The sequence below is a fragment of the Tachyglossus aculeatus genome, chromosome X1 (genome assembly GCF_015852505.1).
Source record: "Tachyglossus aculeatus isolate mTacAcu1 chromosome X1, mTacAcu1.pri, whole genome shotgun sequence".
In the NCBI taxonomy this organism is placed as follows: Eukaryota; Metazoa; Chordata; class Mammalia; order Monotremata; family Tachyglossidae; genus Tachyglossus; species Tachyglossus aculeatus.
In genome coordinates this window covers 60786006-60810092 of record NC_052101.1, presented here as the reverse complement: position 1 = coordinate 60810092, position 24087 = coordinate 60786006, and the positions used below count along the sequence as shown (strand labels likewise).

The 24087-nt window shown below is 40.3% G+C and overlaps 1 long non-coding RNA gene and 1 other non-coding gene across 2 annotated transcripts in view; one reads left to right on the top strand and one right to left on the bottom strand.

The window, feature by feature from the left end:
- Positions 1 to 24087, bottom strand: part of LOC119919629 — a 263698-nt gene that overhangs the window by 136451 nt on the left and 103160 nt on the right. Inside the window, exon 3 of the long non-coding RNA XR_005447709.1 lies at positions 23025 to 23152. This is a non-coding gene — a long non-coding RNA (uncharacterized LOC119919629). The remainder of the gene's footprint in view (positions 1 to 23024; positions 23153 to 24087) is intronic.
- LOC119920077 lies at positions 4858 to 4996 on the top strand. The gene has a single exon (XR_005447844.1). It is a non-coding gene; the product is annotated as a small nucleolar RNA SNORA7 (small nucleolar RNA).

Sequence of the window (24087 nt, the reverse complement as noted above, 5' to 3'; positions counted from 1 at the left end):
ACAAATGTGCTAATGTATTAATGGCCCTAGCAATATCTGACTTGTAAGCCAGCTAAAAATAGAGGGATAATTTACTAGTAGTTTTTGTCACATTCAGGAAAATAGGGTTGAAAAATGATGGATTGAGAGTGTGCACACTCTGCATCTTTATATGTATATATTTAGGTATACCAGGGATGCCAAATTTTCATTCTGAACACAGAGACGAAAGTGAGATATGGCTGAAAGATTGAGGCTTTCAATCATGGCCTCCAGGGAAGAGGCTTCAGGAGTGAAAATCCCCCTGCTCCCCACCTCCAAAAGTGGCCACATACCTTCTGTGTGACCTTGGGAAAGTCACTTCACTTCTCTGGGCCTCATCTCATCTTCTCCAGAACCTTTGAAGTTGTAAGCACTCAAATTTATATCCGCTTTTCAGACTGCGCAGAGAAGTTAAGTGTCTTGCCCAAGGTCTCACAGTAAATAAGTGGCAGAGAGGGGTTAGAACTCAGGTCCTCTGACTCCCAGACCTGTGCTCTTTCCATACTGCTTCTCATTTGCCTGTTGCTACCCTTCTGCCTTTCAGGCGTTTAATTTTCCCTTTCTTTAGTGTTTTAATTTGCTGTGTAAGTGTCTTCATTCATAAACTTTCTACCTGTGCCTAAAATTGTGTGTGTGCGTGTGTGTGTGTGTGTGTGTGTGTGTGTGTGTGTGTGTGTGTGTGTGTGTGTGTGTGTCCTTTGAGGCTTATAGGTTGCTTTCCTTCCAGCTCCTCCCAAGCTTGCATTACTCATCTTTTCTCATCTACTTCTGCTTCTCTTCATTTTTGTTCAGCTTTTTCATCTCTCTGCTTGCCTGTGTTATGCATTTTTATGGTCAGCTTTCTCTCCCACTCATCTTACCATTCTGCATTTGTCTCATTTTTCCCACCCTCATCCTTCCTTACTCATCCCTCTCAGTCAGATTTCTCTACACTCTCGCCCTGGGTTGGTCAACTCCTCTCAGGTTACTCATCTTTCTGTCCTCTCTTCTTCTTAACTCTACTTTCTCACTCTATTCAACTTCCTTCCCATCCTCTCCCTTTGGTTTCAATCCCTGTCCATAAATTCACAGCATATTTTTTGGCAGGTGTTGAAGACTATTATTACACTGTATTTCAAATTTTCACTAACCAATAAGGGACTTCCACCTCTACCTTCTCCCCTCCACCCATCACCAATTTTAAATTTGTAAGGTTTTCACGTAGTGGAACTTTCGGTAATGAACGGCTTTTCCTAGGCTCACTGTCTCCATTTCCTCTCCTCTACTTTCTCCTTGATCCCCTGCAAACTGGCTTCCACCCACTCCACTCCATGGAAACAGTCCTCTTTAAGGTCCTTCTTGACAAACCCAATGGCCAGTACCCCATGCTAATCATCATTCATTCATTCATTAAATCGTATTTATTGAGTGCTGTGTGCAGACCATTGTACTAAGCGCTTGGGAAGTACAATTCAGGAACAGAGACAATCCCTGCCCACAATGGGCTCACAGTCTAAAAGGGGGGGGGGGGGGGGAACAGGCATCAAAACAAGTAAACAAGCATCAGTAGCATCATTATAAATTAACAGAATTATAGATTTGTACACATCATTAATAAAAATAAACAGAATTATAATTATAAATATGGACATATATAGACAAGTGCTTTGGGGTGGGGAGGGGAGGTAGTGAAAAGGGAGCGGCTTGGGGCAATGGGGGGGAGCAGAGGAAAAGGGGGTCAGTCTGGGAAGGCTTCCTTGAGGAGGTGAGCTTTCAGTAGGGAATCATCCTTGACCTTTCTGCTGCCCTTGACACTGTTGATCACCCACTTCTCCTGAAAACATTATCTAACCTTGGCTTCCCCTACACTGTCCTCTCCTGGTTCTTCTAGCTTTCTGGCTGCTCATTCTCAGTCTCTTTCACAGGTTCCTTCTCTGTCTCCAAACCCCTAACTGTGGGAGTCCCTCAAGGCTCAGTTCTGGGTCCCCTTCTATTCTCCACCTACCCACTTCCTTAGAGAACTTGTTCAATCCCACGGCTTCAACTTCCATCTCTACAGGAAAGATTCCCAAATCTGCCTCTCCAGCCCTGTCCTCTCTCCCTCTCCGCAGTCTCGCATCACCTCTTACCTCCAGGATATCTCTACTTGGATGTCACACCAAGGGGTCTAGGATGGTTTGATGCACCTTGCTCTACAAACCATTACTCGGGGGAATACCCCGCTTTTTAAAGGCTAATCTTCTAGGAGCTTACCTTGATAGGTCTCCCAATCTGGCGAGCAGGGACAGTGCAGAGGAAGAGGGAGGTGAGACTTTCCATGAGATTCAGGAGGAAGAAACCCAAGCTGTCCACAGGCACATGTGCTTTCCTCTGAACCCAAAGTGCATGTGTGAGTGAACCTGGAGCAGTCCCCCATAGCAGGAGGCCCCAATCTGGGTGTCACCGTTGGGGCTCTCTTAGCTCTTCGAGAGCATATGTGCTGCCTGAGGTCCATCTCCCCATTCGTGAATGGGGCTGCACGTCAGGGACAGGCAACAGGCTGGTGTCAGATTGCATCATATGACTGGGAGGAAGGCATTGCCGTATTGGACCATAGTTCAACTCTTTCACTTCGGGATTGGTAGAATTGACAGGACACCCAGACAACTTCATAAATCAACCAAATGCATCTTCTGCAAATTGCACCTTTGCATTGGCCTCACACCATCACCTCAAATCTAATGTGACTAAATCACAACTCCTCATCTACCCACCCAAACCCTGTTCTCCTCCTTGACTTGTCTATCACCGGAGACAGCACCATCATCCTCCCTGTCTCACAAGCCCATAACCTTGGCGTTATACTCTACACATCTCTCACATTCATCCCACACATTTAATCTGTCCTGAAATCCTGTTGATTCTACCTTCACAAGATTTCTAGAAAACTCCTTTTCTTCTCCATCCAAAATGCTACCATCCTGATTCCAAGCACTCATCATTTCCCAAGTTGACTATTGCAGGCCTTCTCACTGACTTTCATGCATACTATCCCCTCTCCAGTCCACACTTCGCTCTGCAGTCCAGATCATTTTTCTGAAAAGCCATTCAGTCCCTAACTCCCCAGTCCTCAAAAACCTCCAAAGGTTGCCCATGTGCTCCAGTATTAAACAGACATTCCTCACCATTGCCTTAAGGGAACTCAATCAGTTGTCTCCTACTTAACATCACTGACTTCACACTACATCTCAATCCGCACACTCCACGCTTCTAAAACCAACCTACTCTCTGTACCTCAAACTTGGCCATCATGCCACCGATCCCTTGCCCACGTTCTCCCTTGGGATAGGAACTCCCTCCCAAATCATATCCAATAATCTCCCACTTTCAAAACCCTCCTAAAATCACATCTCCTCCAAGAGGCCTTCCCAGACTAATCCCTTTATTTTCTCATTCACCATCCCCTCTGCATTGACTAGGAACTTGGCAGCCAGGCACTTTGACACTCACCAACCCCCATAGGGCTAATGCAAATATTTTTGTACTCTACTATTTCCTTAACCCTAATCTATTTACATGTCTGTGTCCCCTTGGAGATTTTAAACTCCTTCTGGACAGAGATCAGGTCTACCAACTCTGTTGCCTTGTACTTTCCCAAGTGTTTAGTGCTGTGCACTAACCACAGTAAGTGTTCTGTAAAAGCACTGATTTGATTGATTGGCTTTTTTTGCTATTCAAATTTATTTGCTGTGGGCTCTATTCAATTTCCTAATTACCCCTGCCCTATTTCTTTTTAGTGTTTTGGCCTAGCTTTTTATGTCTCTCTATGCTTGGCTTCTTATCTTTTTGCTCATCTCTTTTGCCTGTTTATGCCAATGCTTTCTTCCCCTCCCACCTTCACTGGTTTTCGCTTGTCAGTATTTCCATTGTTTCCTTCAGTATTTCCATTGTTTGTTAGCTCAGTTTTCCCGGAAACATGTTTCATTTTAGAGACCTTTCCCAACTTGTGTTCTGTTTCTCACCATTCCCCTCTGAGTAGAACAGCCTGTTATCATCATCTAGGTGGTGTTCAACTGAGGGAGGTGGGGGGGAAGGGGAGGGTGTGTGCAGGGAAGGTGTGGGGTGGAGTCCAGGCAGATTGGATTACATACATTTTTCTGTTTTCCCAAACCAGATGTTCTTGAGGAGCTGCCCTGCCTACCCTGTCCAACACAAACCTTGCAATTCTCCTCTCCAGCCTCAGCCCAATTAGAGAGGAGAAATGTTATCATTTGCTTTCATCATCATCAATCGTATTTATTGAGCGCTTACTATGTGCAGAGCACTGTACTAAGCGCTTGGGAAGTACAAATTGGCAACATATAGAGACAGTCCCTACCCAACAGTGGGCTCACAGTCTAAGTCAAAGTTGCTTTGACTGGGTGACTGCTAAAAGATGGGAAAAGATATAGCTAGGCCAACTATAGCACATCTTTCTCCCTACTCCATGGATGCCCTTGCCCATAGTGGCTATCACTGCCCTCCTGGCCACGATCCCTCTTGGGACTGCATCGTTTGCAGAAACTTAGTTCTGTGCTTGTCTTGAGATGGCTTTAAACCCTGTATGTACAGGGAGGGAAAGGTGAACATATAAAAGAATACCTAGATCCTTTGGCCTCTCAAGAGAATTGATTCTCCATATATACAGAAGGGACATTTGGACTTGATAATAATGGAAAATAAAGAAACCTTTGTAAATGACTGTAAAAACCTAGGATTCTTACTTTCCAAACCAGTTCTCTGCAAAACCGAGAATGACAGGTTGAAACACAATTTTTAAAAAATCATTTAGTACTGTCTTTTCCTCTTTCCATTACTAAATCAGTGTAATATATTTTGCCCCTCTCAGGGTAGCGCCTGGAGAGTTTCCAGTACTCTACCAGTCTCGACTACAGGAGGGAGAGTCAAACAGAGGCATTAACCATTCCATTCCTAGCTCGGGCAGTGGCTAACTAGTGGAAGGCAATCTGCTACAAGTCAAAACTCACCTGTGCTGGGCAGCAGAGGCATGGGAGAGAGTCAAAGGAGGACACTCAAGATTACCATGCAGAAGGAGGTGATGGTAAACCAAACTTCCATATTTTTACCAAGAAAACTCTATGGATACACTACCAGAACAATTGCAGTTGGAGATCGGGTGTTATGGGAGAGATTTGTCCATAGCGTTAGTCGCTATGGGTCGGAGATGACTTGACAGCATAAGACAAGAATATCTTTTAATAATAATAATAATAATAATGGCATTTATTAAGCGCTTACTATGTGCAAAACACTGTTCTAAGCACTGGGGAGGTTACAAGGTGACCAGGTTGTCCCACGGGGGCTCACAGTCTTAATCCCCATTTTACAGATGAGGTCACTGAGGCCCAGAGAAGTTAAGTGACTTGCCCAAAGTCACACAGCTGACAATTGGCAGAGCCGGGATTTGAACCCATGACCTCTGACTCCAAAGCCCGGCTCTTTCCTACTGAGCCACGCTGCTTCTCTACATGCTTCTCTACATGCTTCTTTCACATGTTGGTGAAGGCTTTAACTACTTTTGAGACTAGACAAGGCTACTTTGTATATTGAGGAAACAAAGTTAAAGTATTTTCTTTCCAGTTTCTTTCTGCCACTTCTATGCTTTTAAAACTCACCCTCATTTCCAAAAGTTCTCCAATTTTAAGCTAGGCATTCATTCCTCTAGTTTAGTATTTTTAAAAGGCCTTTTTTCTTGTTCACCAGTTTATGACTTCTTTTCCTCCTGAAGATCTCCATTCTAGGAATCTGTTTCACTGTTACCCTGCTAAAAATAAATTTATGGAGAACTAAAATCTTATTTTTATCCAGGTACTTGGTAAAATAAATATGCAATGTCAAAAATACCATGACAGAAGTTAATATTTAGCAGTATTATCTATCATCACAGCCTTCACTATTTATTGTAGGTGACACCTTCCTCTTATAATCTCCCACTGCCATTTTCACTTCTAAAAATCCCTGCATTGTGGTCACCCTGCTCCCTCCAGTGACACCAACTCCCTTCAGAGAACTTGAAAGTGTTAACGTTAAGGGCTTTTTTTTCTTGCAAATACTAGAAAAAAGTATCTTCTGCAAGTTTTTAAAAGCTAGTTGTCTGAAGGGGAATGGGCCACCCCTGAGACCAGACTACAGCACTGAGGCTGGATCCCTTTCTACCACAGGACTGCTACTCAACATTTTAAAGCTTGAATCACATTTCCATCAAATTCCTCTCTGAACAAGTGTGAGTCAAATAAGGGCCTGGAAAAGTTAAAACTTATATTCATATAATCGCATGCAATTAAAATCCAATGAAATGAGAAGTTGAGGAAATGCATGCGGTTGTAATCAGTTTTCCCATTGTGTTAATTTCCTTAATGAATAGCTCTTTAAAAATGCCTCAGTATTTCTATATTTGCAATATAATGTAAAAATAATATTTTGATTCAAATGACTACACAGGCAACCCAAACAGAAATAAATCTGAACTGTATAATTTCATTCAACTTAATGCTATGAGAATACTCTATGATTGTTTTAGCCAACACTATTTTCTTCTAGAACTATCTTTGTTTTTGTAACAGTACGACAACCCATCCATAAAACCTTGATACCTTGAGAACATGGGTAATATATTTATGTAATTGAAATTCCAATAGGATATTTTAGTTAGAACAGAATGTTTTAGTTATAAAAGAATGTTCCCAATCAATTGCTATTTGGCTATTCATGCATATGAAAGCAATACTGAACAAAGACATCTTTAGAAAATAAAACCCACAAAAATGATTGCAATAGAATATGAAATCTACAATTGATATAAAATACGATTATAGATTTTTGTTTTGAATCATTTTGGAATCTGTCTAATGATTTTCATTGATTCATCAGAAATTAGAAACTGCATCATTAGGTTACAATGTATAATCCTCCTCTTCCACAACTAAAACATTAACATTTAAGAATGTCCAGTGGTTGCCTATCCACCTCCACAATAAACAGAAACTCCTTACCTTTGGCTTTAAAGCACTCAATTACTTGACCTTCCTAATTTCCTTCTACAACGCAGCCCCAAATGCTTTGCTCCTCTACTGCCATTTTATTGTATTTTGATCTCACCTATCTTGCTGCCGGCCCCGCTTCCAGGTCCTGCCGCTGGCTCTGAACGCCCTCCATCTTCACATTGGACAGATGATCACTCTCCCCAACCTCAAAGCCTTATCAAAAGCACATCTCCTCCAAGAGGCCTTCCCCGAGTAAGCCCTCAGTTCCTCTTTTCCCGCTCCCTTCTGCATTGCCCCAAAGCACTTCTGTACGTATCTGTAATAGCCTTATTAATACTAATGTCTGTATTCCCCTTTCAACTGCAAGCTGGTTGTGGGCAAGGAATGTGTCTATGAACTCTGCTATACTATACTCTCCCAAGTATTTTGTATAGTGCTGTGCAAACTGTAAGTGCTCAATAAATATAACTGATTGTTTTTTATAGTATTTGTTAAGCATTTACTATATGCCATGCATTGTACTAAGTGCTGGGGTAGATACAAGATAATCAGGTTGGACATGGTCTCTGCCCCACAAAGGGCTTACAGTCTTATTCCCCATTTTACAGATGAGGTAACTGTGGCACAGAGAAGTTAAGTGACTTGTCCAATGTCACACAGTAGATAAATGGCAGATCTGGGATTAGACCCAGGACCTCTGACTTCCAAGTGTGTGCTCTTTCCACTAGGCCACGCTGCTTCTAACATAATCAAAATTGGTCAAGCTGGCAGATATTGAAATTATGTAATAAATAAAAAACTAAGTGCCCTGGATATCTCTAAACTTTCCTAGAGCCTATCATGGAAATACCATTTATTTCTTCTTTATCCCTCATGACTTTACAAAGGGATGAAAATATTTTAAAATAAAATTTTCATAGAATGTATATGTCTATTCAGTTTTGTGATCTACCTTTGAGGTTCTCCTTAAGAGTACTAGAATAATGTTCTGTTCCTTTTTGTACAAATAATTAAATAAATGTATAATTTAAATAAAATATCATTCCCACAATCATAATGACTTCATTGACAAATCTGCTACCTAAACAAGTACCCCTATCTTTTAAAAAGAGGGAGAGTATGAGAGTTTGCCATGTGGATAGCAGTAGTGATAGTATTTATTAGGTTCTTACTGTGTGCAAAGCAGTATACTAAGAACATTAAAGGGAAGATTGGTAGAGAAAGAAATCACATTTTCAAACTTGTCAAAAGATGCTTTTAAAAACAAAAATTTGCAAACAAAAAGCAAAAGTTTACACTACGCATTTATTTATGCTTCTTTGTAATATACTCTCAATGCTCTATGGCTGTTACACACTTGAGTGTTACTGGCATCCACAATAGCATCCAAATGTAAGTAATTGCAGTTTCTGTCAATAGAAACAATAAGTCCCAGGAATTCAGCCTGGTACGAATAGTAGCCACAATGTATATGTGTCACCAATGTAGCATGGGACATGGCTGTTGCCATGGTAAACATTCACGTTAATGAAATGTGTTAAATCTTATATATAAGAAATTAAGCCATTTTTTCAAGATACATTATTTTTTATGGCTAAGAATATCTTTCTCTTCTTAGAATGACTTCTTCAGCAGTTGATGTTAGACTGGTTTATTTCCTGGGAAATAGGTTTTAAAGTAAAGTCATGTCGGGAAATCATGAAAAAAAGATACTGGTGCTTTGTAAATGGTGTATGAATCAATCAAACAATGGTATTTATGGAGTGCTTACTGTGTACAGAGCACTGTAGTAAGTGCTTGGGAGAGTACTAGAGAGTTGGGAGACATGTTCCCTGCCCACAAGGAGCTTACCGTCTAGTGGGAGAACTAATGAATTCTTTATCACTTTTATTAGTTAAGATGGTCAATATCCAAATGAAATTGAGAGGCAGCGTGGGTCAGTGGAAAGAACTGTGGAGTCAGAGGTCGTGGGTTCAAATCCCAGCTCTGCCAATTGTCAGCGGTGTAATTTTGGGCACGTCACTTAACTTCTCTGTGCCTCAGTTACCTTATCTGTAAAATGGGGATTAAGACTATGAGTCCCCTGGAGGACAACCTGATCACCTTGTAACCTCCCCAGCACATAGAACAGTGCTCTGCACATAGTAAGTGCTTAATAAATGTCATTATTATTATTATTATTATTATTAATTACATTAAATGATTATAATGAAAATGTAAAAAGCAAGTCAAAAAAACCCCAGCTGGGAGTATAAAATACAGTGTTTCTAAATACTGTGGGTAAAATAGTCCAAACCCCTTCCCCGCAATTAAGTGTCTACATTTGGGCCAAGAGAAATGGAGACTTCAGCAATTTTCTGGTGAAATTGCAGTATGTACCTGGCCTATCAGAATGATCAGGGTGCTGTAGGGAGAGAGTTGAGGAAAAATATAGAAAAACCACAGCCTTCAACTCTACTTCACTTATGCAGGCATTTCACCTAATTTTTCATTGTATATCTTTCACACATTTATAAATAAGGTGCACAAACATATCAGATTGAACTCAATGGAATTTCCAACCTTTAATCTATGCTCTGAGTACGATATGCAAACAAGAATCTGTCCCTATTCTTCGATTTCCATTTTCATGATCTCAATAGCAAGACTGAGGAGATTCCACATGATAGATGCAGCCAGCTCTGAGATACTCCACTCCATTCACCTCTTCTTGTAGTTTGTCATTTGCAGTAGCATTTACTGAGCATCTACTGTGGGCAAAGCACTATTTTAGGGGATTGGAAGGATGCCAGAAACAGTACGGTGGAGACAGCAGCAGCATGGCATAGTGGATTGAGCACGGGCCTGGGTGTCAGGAGGTCATGGGTTCTAATCCTAGCCTCACCACTTGTCTGCTGTGTGACCTTGGGCAAGTCACTTGACTTCTTGGTGCTCAGTTCCCTCATCTGTAAAATGGGGATTGTGACTGTGAGCCCCACGTGGGACAGGGACTGTGTCCAATCTGATTAGCTTTTATCCACCCAGCACTTAGCACAGTCCCTGGCACATAGTAAGTGCTTAACAAATACCATAATAATAATAATAATAGCAATTATTATTATTATACATCAGAAGCAAAATAAATTAGTACCTTCCCTCAAAGAGTTTACAATCTAAAAGGAAGACAAGTGGAGGAGAGGAGCCACTGCACTAAGCACTTGGGAGAGTACAATATAACTGATAATAGATACATTCTGTGCCCACTATGAGCTTACAGTCTAAAGGGGGAAACAGACATTAACATTAATGAATGAATAAATAAATAATGGATATGTATATAAGTGCAATGGGGCTGAGGGAGGGGTGAATAAATGGTACAAATCCAAGTGCAAGAGCAATGTGGAGGGAAGTGGGAGAAGAGGTAATGAGGGCTTAGTTGGGAAAGACTCTCCTGGAGGAGATGTGTCTTTGATAAGGCTTTTGAAGGTGGGGAGAGGAAGGGTGCTCCAGGACAGAGGCAGGATATGGGCAAGGGATCGATGGCAAGCTAGATGAGATCGAGGTACAGTGAGTAGGTTGGCAATAGAGGAGCAAAGTGGGCAGGTTGGGAAAACAAGGAAGTATGGTAGGGGGGGGCAATTTAATGCCTATGGTAAGCAGTTTCTGTTTGATGCAGAGGTAGACAGGCAACCACTGAAGGTTCTTGAGTGTGGAAACATGGACTGAACAGTCTTGTATAAAAAGGGTTACATTATATCCCACTACTACACACTTCAGGGAATAAAAATACTTCTGACTCTCCATGGTACTTCAAAAATGAATGGGGAAGAGAGGAAGACCGCATTTTGATTTGTAGTTCCAGTCTACCTAAAACACTTTTTCCCTCAACCAATTAGTTTTACTTCATCACATCTTGCTTTCTGCACAACACCTGACATTAAAATACAGGACAGAATTCCCTGTTTCCTTTCATCCATTATTTTAATTTGTCAATCTGAATGCTTGCATCTTGTATCTATTTTTAAAATCTATAGCTTTTCTCTCTTTTTTACTCTATGGATTTCATTTCCTTTTTATCCATGAGGGTCACCATATCCAACTGAAAAGCTTTATCCTTCTATTTTGCTTCTCCATATAAAAAACCTTTGTAATGCCTTTAAATGAAAGAAGCTATATTGATTTCAAGCCAAGACAACAGATCCACTAATTCTTGAAGAGAGGAACACAACCTTAGATGGGGAACATACTGAAGCAAGTGAAATTTTCAAAACCCTGAAACCTTTTTGATTTTTTAAGATGCAAGTGCTTATCCTCAAACCTCACAAAACAGCACAAGAAGCTAACATTACTCACTTGATTATGGACTCCACACACAACCCTTCTTCTCAATTCCAGAATAAGTAATGTTATTCACTGGACTTTTAAAGCTGCTGACAAGCTGTTTACTTCATTTTTTTTTAATGTACACTGGGCTATGAAGATCCAGGCCAAATCACACCCTATGTGACCACTCAGGTCCTCCTTTTGTGCCTCTTCCTATTCCTCAATGGCACATTTTCCTTTAGCATGAAATTCTGCATGCCATTCACCACGATATAATTAAATTTTTCTGATACATTCAAAAGATAAGAACATTATTCGCAATTAAAACACATCCACTGTACATACTCAGTAACTTTGTCATAGTTTTAATCTATCTGTAGTTTGATCAAAACAGCTCCTAGAGATTGACATGATATGACTGAGTGTAATAGCTCCTTTGGAGCCATTAGAGTTGATTGGTAAATAATGTGTTTTGAAATAGTCTAACTACATATTTACTCTTGTCAACGTCAGCACACAACAGTGACAGAATTGTTTTTCAAACCCTTTGAAAAGACTGTAAGTACATTACATCCATGAAAGCACCCAAAAATAATATTACAGTTTAATTTAACCCCCCAAAATTTAATTTTCATTGTATCGTCAGATATCTTAATGAGATTACCTCCAACTTGTAAAGTTTTGATAACGTAACTGCAGAGATATCTGAACAGTAATGATAAAGAAATTAAATACCAGAGAGTTAATGATGATAGTGCATGAAGAGATAGACTAGTAGGTCAGCAACTGGCATACAGTAAATGCATGAAGTCATAGCCCCGGTTAAAGGATAGATTCTGAAAGGTACAGAAGAAATGTTCACTTTTTCCTACTGTGTCTGAGGACTGTGAACTCGCCCAGTGAATTTCACTGCCATTCTGTGTGGGCTCAAAATGCTATAAAAGATTCCAATTTAAATGATATAGTTTCTGAAGATGATCATGATCTTCTGAAGGAAAGATTGAATGAGGATTCTCCTGAGAACTGGTTTGTGGCTGTCCAGAACATAGTAAAGCCTGTCTTCCCTAGTAAGGAGTTCAGGGGACCAAATAACCAGGCATGGCACAAAGTTGTCATTGTACTCCCAAGAAAAATTGCTGGAGATCCATCTGAGTGATCCTGCCACACTCATCGCCTACCCTGCCCCAGATGACTCTTCTTTGAAGTTGTTTGGCTGAGATTCTGTAGGCAGTGAAGAAATCCTGCATAGTGTCTTTCTGATTCTGAAGAAATGAGCTATATGAGCTTTGTCCCTGACAAAGACAGGCTAGCTCTGCCGCCAAACCTTTGCGTTTGCCTCGTCCCCACTTTGGGAAGTTGGACTGGGCTCAATAAACACTTTGTTAAGGTGGTGTAGGTTTGCAATGCCATGGTTAAGGCTGTACATGTACTACAAGTAGAGGATATCAGCTCAGAGATCTATCAATTTCACAAGTGAATCCTACTGAAAGCTTATTAACACCAGCTAGAAGGGTCATAAAGAAATAAGGTCAAGATTAAGGGTTTAAAAAAAAAGAACCCAAATACATAAACAATTAACATGATTCTCTGGATTTGGCTTCAGGGCCTCTCATACATTCTTCTCAGATCCTATCCTAAAAGGACTGCCTGCCCTTAGACATTGCAGGGAACATGTCTACCAACTCTACTGTATTGTGCTCTCCCAAACATTTAGTCCAGCACTCTGCACACAGTAAGTGCTCAGTGAATACCACTGATCGACTGACTGATTGACTGCTTCAAAGGCCATGATGCACTTTACAACAGCTCCTTAAGTCTTTGGTTGGCATCACCACGCTTCTAGCAAACTTCAAGTACCCAAAACGTACCAGAAAACCAAGGTAATTGTTAGAGTCCTGCACAAGCAACGGACAGTCAATCAATCAGTCATATTTACTAAGTGCTTACTGTGTTCAGAGCACTGTACTAAGCATTTAAGAAAGTGCAATATAACAGAGTTGGTAGACAAAATCCTTGCCCACAAAGAAGGAAATCAACCTAGTGAGGCCATTTCCCTGATTTGCCTGGGTAGAACAGTTTAAGTGCCCCAAAAGGACATATAGCTGGAATGTCCTGGTGGACGGGGAATGTGTCCACCAACTCTTTTATACTGTACCTCCCAAGTGCTTAGCACAGTGCTGTGCACAGAGTAAGTGATCAATAAAATACGATTGAATGATGGCTGAAAAGGGGCTACGGGTGGAAGAATCAAGACCAATTGTCCATATTTCACCTCAAAATAGTGTTGCTTATTGTTAGGGACTCAGAGATGAACCCCCATGTGGATAGGAACATGCACTGAATATGGCTAAGTAGTGGCATGTAAGTCTTTCTTTTCTCCCCCCTCCTCCCCTCCCTGCAGTAGGGAAGCCTCCTGCCTATGCATGGAGAGAACAGAACTTACTATTTGAAACCTTTAAAGCACTACGTATATTTGCTTTTAATATCCCTGCTATTGCTGTCTTCTTTCCTCCATTCCTATAAACACCAACAATGGTGAAGAAAATAATACCCTTCAAATTGAAAGAAATGATAATTAGAAGTCATTTTAGAAATTCAGTTCGCCAAGTGCATTTGTCCTAGTTTATTGTTCTTTCTGTTTTTCTTTTAAAATGAAAAGCAATTCTGAATAATGAGGCTTTGTGGATTGCTAACTGATTGGAGAATAGTTTGTGTCAGTCCCTATGCATTTTTTGTGAACTAACTAAAATGGAAACATTTTCAAGACAACCTGTCTTGAATTCCTAGAATTTCACATCCTCACTTGGATAAACTCTGAATAGAATGTCCATATGTTCTCTTATACAATTAAACTCACTGGATGGACACAGGCAATAGACACATGAAAAAGAATGAGTAAATTGTTAAATTCCACTAGTGCATACAAAATATAAGTGCATGTTCTCCCCCATAGATACTGCAAGCACATTGAAGGAAGAGAATTAATCATGTGCTCCTATTGTACTCTCCCCAATGCTTAGCCCAGAGCTCTGCACTCAAGATTGACTGATTTTTTTCACTCATTTTCACTTTTCACATACATCAGCATCCCTACAGGAAGTCAAGCAATCAATGGTATTTAGTACTTACTGTGTGCAGTACACTGTACTAACTGCTTGGGACAGTACAATTTAATAAGGCTGGCAGACACGGTCACTCCCCACAACAAGCTTACAGTCTAGCGGGGGAGACAGACATTTAAAATAAATTATGGATATGTAATTATGGATATATAGAGGGTGGGGTGAATATCAAGTGCTTTAAAAGGTTCAGATCCAAGTGGATAGGGGATACAGAAGGGAAAGGAAGTAGGAGACATGAGGACTTAGGGAAGGCCTCTTGGAGATGCAATTTCAATAAGGCCTTGAAGGAGTGGAGAGTGATGGTCTGTCATATAGGAAGGGGGAGGGAGATCCAGGCCAGAGGGAAGACATGGATTAGGGGTCGGTGGTGAGGCAGATGAGATACAAGTACAATGATTAGGTTGGCGTTAGAGCAGCGAAGCATACGGGTTGGGTTGTAGTATGAAATTAGTGAGGTAAGGTAGGAGGGGGTGAACTTACTCAGTGCTTTAATGCCAATGTTAAAGAGTTTCTATTTGATTAGGAGGTAGATGGGCAAATACTGGAGGTTTTTGAGGAGCAAAAAGATGTGGAAAGAACTTTTCGAGCAGCAGAGAGAAGTATGGACTGGAATGGGGAGAGACAGGATGCAGGGAGGCTGATTCAGTTGTGAGGTGGGATAAGATAAGTGCTTGGATCAGCATGGTAGCAGTTTGAATGGAGAGGGAAAGGTGGATTTTAGTGATGTTAAAAAGGTAGAACTGACAGGATTTGGGGACAGAATGAATACGTGGATTGAATGAGAGATATGAGTCGAGATAATGCCAAGACAGGGAGGATAGTGGTGTTGTCAACAGTGATGGTAACGACAGGGGGAGGCAGGGTTTGGATGGGAGAATGAGGAGTTCTTTTTTGGACATGCTAAGTTTTAGATGTCAGTGGGCCATCCAAGTAGAGATGTTCTGAAGGCAGGGAGAAATGTGAAACTGTAGAGAAGGAGAGAGATAAAGGCTGCAGAGGTAGATTTGGGAATCAGTCACCAAGAAATGGTAGTTGAAGCCATGGGAGAGAATGAATTCTCCAAAGGAGTGGTGTAGATGGAGAATAGAAAGGAACCCAAAACTGAGCCTTGATGGACTCCCACAACTAGATCATGGGAGGCAGAGGAGGAGCCTGAGGCAGAGGAAGGGAATTTCTGAGCTTTGTGTAGGTCGGGGAAAGGATTAGGAGCAAGTGATGAGGTGAAAAAAGGTGGGGAGAGAAGGCTAGTGGGATGGCACTATGACTTTATCCTTCACCTTTTCCTCTTCCTCCCCATAATCAATAGTATTTACTGAGCACCTACAGTGTACAGAACATTATAGCAAAGTCCTGAAAGACACATAGAAGAAGTAGAAGATATGGTTATTACCCACTAGAACGTTCAATCTACTTTACAGACATAAACGGTCAAAACAGCAATTTAAAAAGCGTAAGATAAAAATAATAAAGATGTTGAGAAGTAGTGTTGCCTATGGAAAAAGCAAGGGACTGGGTCTCAAGAGACTGTTGTTCTAATCCCAGCTCTGTCACTGGCCTGCTGTGTAACCTTGATCAAGTCACTTAACCTCTGTGCCTCAGTTTCCTCATCTAATAAATGGGAGATACATGTTCTCCCCAACCCCCTAGATTGTCTGTGCCATGCAGGACAGAGATTGAGTCTGATCTGACTATTGTGTAACTACCACAGTGTTTAGCACATTGTAAGTGTTCAACACACACACACATATATATATCATAATTAAACCAATAACAAACAGATAAGTGCGTAAGAGTCCTGAGGTGCATGACTGATAAGATGATGGGATTAATCAAATACAGTGTAGGAAAAGCCACAACCTCATTCTTCAGGAAAATCCAACCCTCACAAAGCTGGGTTTCCCCACAGAGCTGTTTCCTGTGATCATGGAAGATATTCTTCTTCAGATCTACAATGGAAGAAAATAACCTGATGCCAGATTCTTCAGTTTACATCATTAGCATTTAAGAGCGTACAATGATGTGCGATATATTTGCCTATGGAGATGGATACACACATTCTTCCAAGGAATCAGTCACTCAGAGGGCCTTAGCTGATAAAGTCCCTGTACTTTCCCAAGCACTTAGTACAATGCTCTGCACACAGTAAGCGCTCAATAAATACGAATGAATGAATGGGAGTGCTCCTTGATCTAAAGGAAGGTACTTCAGATTTTAAAAAGGCTCTCCTACAGAGAAGTCTCACTAAGCATATACAATTTGCCTTGGGAGCCAATCTGTCCCAGGTCTCCTAGCTGGTATTTTCTTAAGTACCAAATATGAGTTTAGGCAAAGGTTGGATTCATGAAAAGTTGAGTGGATGTTATGGGACCAAAAGTCTGTTCAACACTTCAAAGTTTACAGTGAGTTTGTACACCCAGAAAAATATGTGACTAGTTCCATAAGGGCCTTAGAAAGGAATGGACAATGTCTGCAGTATAAATATAGATTAGCTTTACTAAAGAATCGGATGGATCATAATCTCAGTCCTAGACTCATTTCTTATACCATAAAACCTATATTCAATATTATAAATAGCAAACACCACAAACCATAAATTCGGCTATTGTGGATTTTCAAAAGATTTTTTTTTCCAAATGAGCAAAGACTTTTTGAAGCAAATGTCTGAAAGGGCAAAAAGAGGAGCCCTTTTTTAAAGATACGTTTTTCTGTCTGACTCCACCTCCTTCACAGCTAAGACATATATGGAGTAATATGTTAAACATTATCCAATTAATTTATATCCACCTACACTGGGTAAATGTGTCTTTATAAACTGTCACCTTCAGCAGAATCATTAAAACAATGTTATATCTTCTTTGTTAAATATAATTTTTTTAATTGAAGTTTAATCATACTATATCATCCGTTAGATTTTTAATTGACATTTGTAGTAATTAATTGGCAAGCATTACAGTTTTGTCTGAAAAATTTAAAACTAAATTTGACATAGAGATTGGCTAGCCAGTGCTGTGAGGTGCCTGCTGGGAGTATTTCATCATCCTTCAAGCCCCTCCTGCTGATCATGGGTGGGGGGGGATGATGGACTCTTTCTTACAGTCATGAATTGCATTACTAATATAGTCCATTACCACCACACAACTGTCATGTTAATTTTTGATCATCATCAGGTCAGACAATGGTTTCCACACTGGCATCTATCCAATTAGCTATGTGGAAAAATATCTAGCCAATTATATCACTTGAATTAGGTTAAGGACTCAAGAGAGAACAAAATAAATGCCTTGAAAATGCTTCTGAGGTAAAATGTAAGTTGACACTGTCTTCATGTGCTATAGTCGATGTTATACAATCTGATAGGCAGCTGCCAACATTCATAACTGTTTATTAAATCTAGCTTCTCTTTATGGTGCTAGCTAAGATCTGTATTTTTACCAATATTAGGTTCATTGTGTTATGAAAGAGACCAAAATACTTAAGATCATTCACTCCAGCTTATGACATATTATGTAGTTTATTAAATTGTTAAAATTACTTTTCAAAGTCAAAATTTCTTGGAATGAAAGTTTGAAGAAAACAAGTCAGCTTGGCCTTCTGACAGTTTGCAGCACTAGGCAGTAAATGAGATAGGTTTTCTGCTTGGAAAAAAATCATCTGAGACAGCCCGTCTCAGTTACCAGGCAGCATAGTTCTAGGCTACTGTGCAAGAAGTAGGAAGTGTATTCCTGAAGCTGGTCCCTTGGTCTCTGGAACAAAAAGGGTTGGAAGGCTAAAGAACCAGCACACTTCGAGGAGGAGCCGGAAAACATGGATCGTCATGCACAATGTATCATCACTCCCTTCGGACAAGTATGAAACAAATGGCCTTAACAATCACCATTGTTTTTACTAAGATCGGTCAGTGCATCTAAGGGAAAATGAAAGGGTGCATGGGTATGACTCCATAGAATTCCGATGCTGAAAGAAGCTCTAGGAACCACCAATCAATCAATCAATCAATCGTATTTATTGAGCGCTTACTGTGTGCAGAGAACTGTACTAAGCACTTGGGAAGTACAAGTTGGCAACATATAGAGACGGTCCCTACCCAACAGTGGGCTCACAGTCTAGAAGGGGGAGACAGAGAACAAAACAAAACATATTAACAAAATAAAATAAAATAGATATGTACAAGTAAAATAAATAAATAGAGTAATAAATACGTATAAACATATATACATATATACAGGTGCTGTGGGGAAGGGAAGGAGGTAAGGTGGGGGGGATGGAGAGGGGGAGGAGGGGGAGAGGAAGGAGGGGGTTCAATCTGGGAAGGCCTCCTGGAGGCCATACTTTGGTCGGTTAACCCAGCAAGAGTTACTACTGTGTGTGGACCATTGTAATTACCACTTCAGAGAAGACAATAGACCTTACCTTCCAGCAGGGGAGGCATGTAAAATAATGTACATATACAAAAAAGAAGGAAAAGGAGATAATTACATAAATTAGTGCTTATGTAATAGGGTATGTAGACTACATTTTCCTACAGGAGGATACAAGTTCACACACGCTCCTGAGGGTGGCACAAAAATGTTTAAGTGGCAGTAGGAGGAGTAAATCTGGGAATAGTAGAAATTCATCAGGGAAGACCTCCTGGAGGTCATATGATTTCAGAAGGGCTTTGCAGATGGGAAGACCTGTGTTATGGCAGATATGGAGAGGGAAGGGGCTCAAGGCAGGGGGAAAATGTGAACAAGAGCTGGAGGCTGGAGAGACTAGAATGAAGTACAGTGAGTAGGTGACCTTGAAAAGAAGAAAGTGTACAAGCTATGGTGTGGTGGGAAAAGAAAGTGGGTAAGTAAGATGGATGACTGAGCACCTTCAAAGATAACTGATGATGTGCTTCTATCTATGAATGAAAGTGTGATAAAAAAATGCTCAACCATTTGTATTTTGTGCACATAAGGGTGGTTCTTTGCTGCACCAATGTGTTTACCCCACACAAGGCCTGTTACTCTAGTGATCCAAGCTATGTAGATCCAAAATACTATAGCCATTCCTCATTTCATCCAAATTCTTTGTATTCTAATTCATATTAGCACCATATTTCTTTTTGTCTAAAGTACTACTCCCTCCAAAAAGCATTTGCAGTGTAAGGATGTGCCTATTAATTACGAGGGGGGGGGGGGGGGCTAACTGACTAAACATAATGCACTTTCCCATTCTTTATACTTCAGCTTTTAATCCCCTCTAAGTACATTGATGATCCAGTGGTAGTCACTAGATGCACAACTTACTGGAATAGACAGTGTGGTCTAGTGGAAAGAGCACAGGCCTGAGAGTCAGAGAACCTGGGTTTTAATCCTGGCTTTGCCACTTGTCTGCTGTGTGACCTTGGGCAAGTCACTTGTCTTCTCTGTGTCTCAATTATCTCATTTGTAAAATGGGGATTAAATCACCCCCCTTCTGCCTTAGATGGGGAACCCCACATGGGATAGGGACTGTGTCAAACCTGATTATTGTGTATCTACCCCAGGACTTTGTACAGTGCCTGGAACAAAGAAGTGCTTAACAAATACCATTAAATTTAAAAAATGTTTTACCTAAACTTTTCTGTAAAATGGTGCCTGTTCCTATGCTAAAGATCCCACATTATCAGTGGAAAAAATGCTTGGCTATTTGAACTGGAAACTTTAAAAGCTTGTAAGACTGAGGGTGAATTCCTGACATCAGCATAAAGGCAAATCAGGCACTTAGCGCTTTGAGGTAGACCTTACTGCTTCAAGAAAAGGACTTACTTTTTTGAGATGATGTTCTCCAGGGGGAAATAAATAAGGACATAGAAAACCAGAACATTCTCATATGAGCTCAAAAGAATTTGGTTCTGTTGAATTTAATACCACTTAGTAAAGATAATATTGAAGAGAAGTTAACAATGATATTGTAGCAATTATTTTTAAAGCTTTCCTATTGAATAGAAATTGTATTGCATTGGTACTAAAAATATGTACTATATTAACACTATAATGTACAAGTTTCAAGGACCTATGTTTTTATAACAAAGCTTCAGAACAAGTCATTTATTACATCAGAAACTGCTGCAGAATTCTATTTCGATACTCTCCTAAATGAATGACACCTTCATTCATTCATTCAATCGTATTTATTGAGTGCTTACTGTGTGCAGAGCACTGTACTAAGCGCTTGGGAAGTTCAAGTTGGCAACATATAGAGACGGTCCCTGCCCAACAGTGGGCTCACAGTCTAGAAGGGGGAGATAGATAACAAAACAAAATATATTAACAAAATAAAGTAAATAGAATAAATATGTGCAAATAAAATAAATAAATAAATAAATAGAGTAATAAATACGTACAAGCATATATACAGGTGCTGTGGGGAGGGGAAGGAGGTAAAGTGGGGGGATGGAGATGGGGAGGAGGGGGAGAGGAAGGAAGGGGCTCTGTCTGGGAAGGCCTCCTGGAGGAGGTGAGCTCTCAGTAGGGCCTTCAAATATCTCCTGTAGTGAGGGGGAGAGAGAGAGAGAGAGAGAGAAAGAGAGTGTGTGTGTGTGTGTGTGTGTGTGTGTGTGTGTGTGTGTGTGTGTGAGCACATGCATATATATGCCTACAAGTGCATGTGATAGAGGATTATTGCTAGAAATGATGATCCAAGTCTCCAAAGAAGTACATCCCTGCATTCATGACCTGGAAGTCAAAAACCAGCCTATGTCTGGCTTAAGTTCATCCCAATCCCCAAGACTGCAAATGAGCCTAGAACCTTAGCTCACTTCCAAGTGACACTGCTATACCTGTACAATTGTCCCATTAGGTTGCAAAGAATTGTAGTCCCAATATCCCAGGAGAAGAACTACACCTCTTACAACTTCCTCCAAAAGTGAGGCCCTGGCTTCTTCATGTTATACCACAGCTTATGCCTGCTTCGGTTCCTCCATGCAAAATAGATGGGAAGCTAAGGGTGCAGGTGGGGGTGTCATTCAAGCCGGGTTAGGTTCTACCTTGTATCAGCCTTGCCCCCATGTTTTTAAGGGCCCTGGTCTGGGCCAAACCAGTATAAGGCTCTGCCAAACAGAAAAAGTCTTAAAGCACCCTGACAGCCTGCACTTCATAACTTATACAATACTCAGTTTGAGATCTTTAATAAGTCGATATCAGTAAGTCACACACTTCTTATTTGTGTATCACAGTCAATGGAAATAAATAGAATGGGGAAAAAAAGAATTATCACACGATAAAACTTTCCTCATTACCACTCAGTGTTGAAGTCTGCATTTTGGATAACGGCACTGATCCAACTGAGATTAGTGGAAGCCAAAGGAAGGCACAGACCTGGTATTTGTAACAGACAAAAAATATACTCTTTTGATGCTGCCAAGATATTTCTGTTTTCTACCAAGAACAATTCTCCAAATCCGGGTGTCACAGGGAAAATCAAAAATCAGTCTAGCTTTCAGGATTTCTCACTCATGTTTCGAAGGATGTTATTAGAGGTAAATAAAAAACTGTCTGACATACAGTGCCATATGGGCTTATTCAAATGTTCACTCTGCCAGTTAGTAAAAAAATCAGTGGTTATTATAGTCTTTGCTAAATGACATGGTACTTACGCTACCTTGGCCAAACACCACCTTTTAAAAAACAAAAAAGGCATTGCTATGTGAAACATGGTGGGTTTTTTCTAAATTATTCATTTTCCATCCTTTAAATACTTTTTTAACCAAGGAAGTATTCTATTTCACATATATAAATGGGAAAATGGATCATTTCTTACCTTCCCCATAGTGGATACTAGATTTAATAGATAAGCAAAAGACTAGTTAAATATGTGGAAAAAAGATTTTTGAAGGCTTTCAAGAAGGTCCCAAACAAGGGCTCCCAGATCTACAAAAGAGAGAATCAGTGTTCAAATGCTTTCCAGCTCTTTGGGCCAATTTAACTCTGTTGCACCTATGCGACCGCCCCTTTAAGCTTCAAGGAGTCATAGTCCTAGCAGCCCAGGGATACTGAAGAGGTAGAAAATTATTTTATTTCCAAGAGAGTCAAGTTTAGGTGATGTACACCAATATGTACTGCCTACGTCATGAGAAGACTAACATTTTTTGGTCTCTGAATAGGTGACCTTTGCTCTTTCTCTCCATATTAAAGCAAACCATCAGAGGGTACAATGCCCAAAGGGGCTCTTATGAGCCAAGAAACTCTTCTTACATTTTAAAGAAAAAACAAATCACGGAGGATAAGACGTGAGTTGCTCTGGATAACACTGATGGTTTTACCAGGCAGCAAATCTTCTGACACTGAGTTTGAGGACAAAACAAAAAGGACAACCACTAAACCTTTTTGGCACTTCTGCCATTTAGAAAATAAATGTATGATTTAAAAAAAACCCACACATCTGTTCTTTAGAATTTAACTTTTCATCTTTGATTCTTGTTCAATCATTTTTAATTTCAGTCGTGCTGTCAATCACTCTATGTGAATGGATGTCTCTTGGATTCTTTTATTTTTTTTTTACCTAAAATCATTTTTCTGTACATTTACATACAAAACTTATTTAATGCTTTCAAGCAAAATTTTTGACTCACCGTTTTTGTTTGCGGTCATCACATTTATCCACTCATCGTTCAAAACACCTCTGAGAAGGGATTAAAACGTTTATCATTGCCAAATATGCTGCAGAAACTGGAATTGATCAGAAAAGTCTCTTGGGACACTGAAACACAAAAATATTTTTAAAATTTAAAAGATGCAATTATGCTCAAACTCACTTGAATTAGAAGCCAGTAAAACAGATATATAACCGAGAATTTGGAAAAACACTCTTATAACAGGAATATTTCCATATGTTGAACATGATTCATAATACATAAGCAGAAAATATTGCTTTGAAAGGTCAGTTTACCAATTATTTCATTTAAACTGTTTTATATTACAAAACATTATGGTAACTAACTTCAAATGTTTCCAGTATTAACAAGATTCTCTTCAGAGGATGCAGTGACACAACCCCTAGAGATGTGCAAGTGAGTACAATATGGCTGTTCCCCCTCTCTGATGTAGGTCCACACCTATTTATTAATAGTAATGATAATAGTTATGGGATTTGTTAAGTGCTTACAATGTGCCAGGCACTGTAATAAGCACTGGGATGGATACATGCGAATTGGGTTGGACACAGTCTCTGTCCCACATGGAGCTTACGGTCTTAATGCCTATTTTTCAGATGAGGTGATTGAGGCACAGAAAAGTGAAGTGATTTGTCCAAGGTCACACAGTAGACAAGTGGTAGAGTCGGGATTAGAACCCAGGTCCTTCTGACTCCCTGGCCTGTGCTCTATCCACTCCCCCATTTAGAAGCTAGTACCTTGTGGAAAAAGCACGAGTCTGGGAGTCAGAAGACCTGGGTTCTAATCCTGGCTCTGACAAATGCTTGCTCTATGACCTTGGGCAAGTCACTTAACTTCTCTATGCCTCAGTTCTCCTCTTCTCCCTCCTACTTACAAAGTGAGTCCCAGTGGGACAGGGGCTGTGTCCACCCTAATTCACTTGTATCTACCCCCAAAGTTTAGAACAGTGCTTGACATATAGTAAGCACTTAATACATTTTAAAAAAAGGACAGGATGCTCAGGGTCCCCCAGATGGCAGAA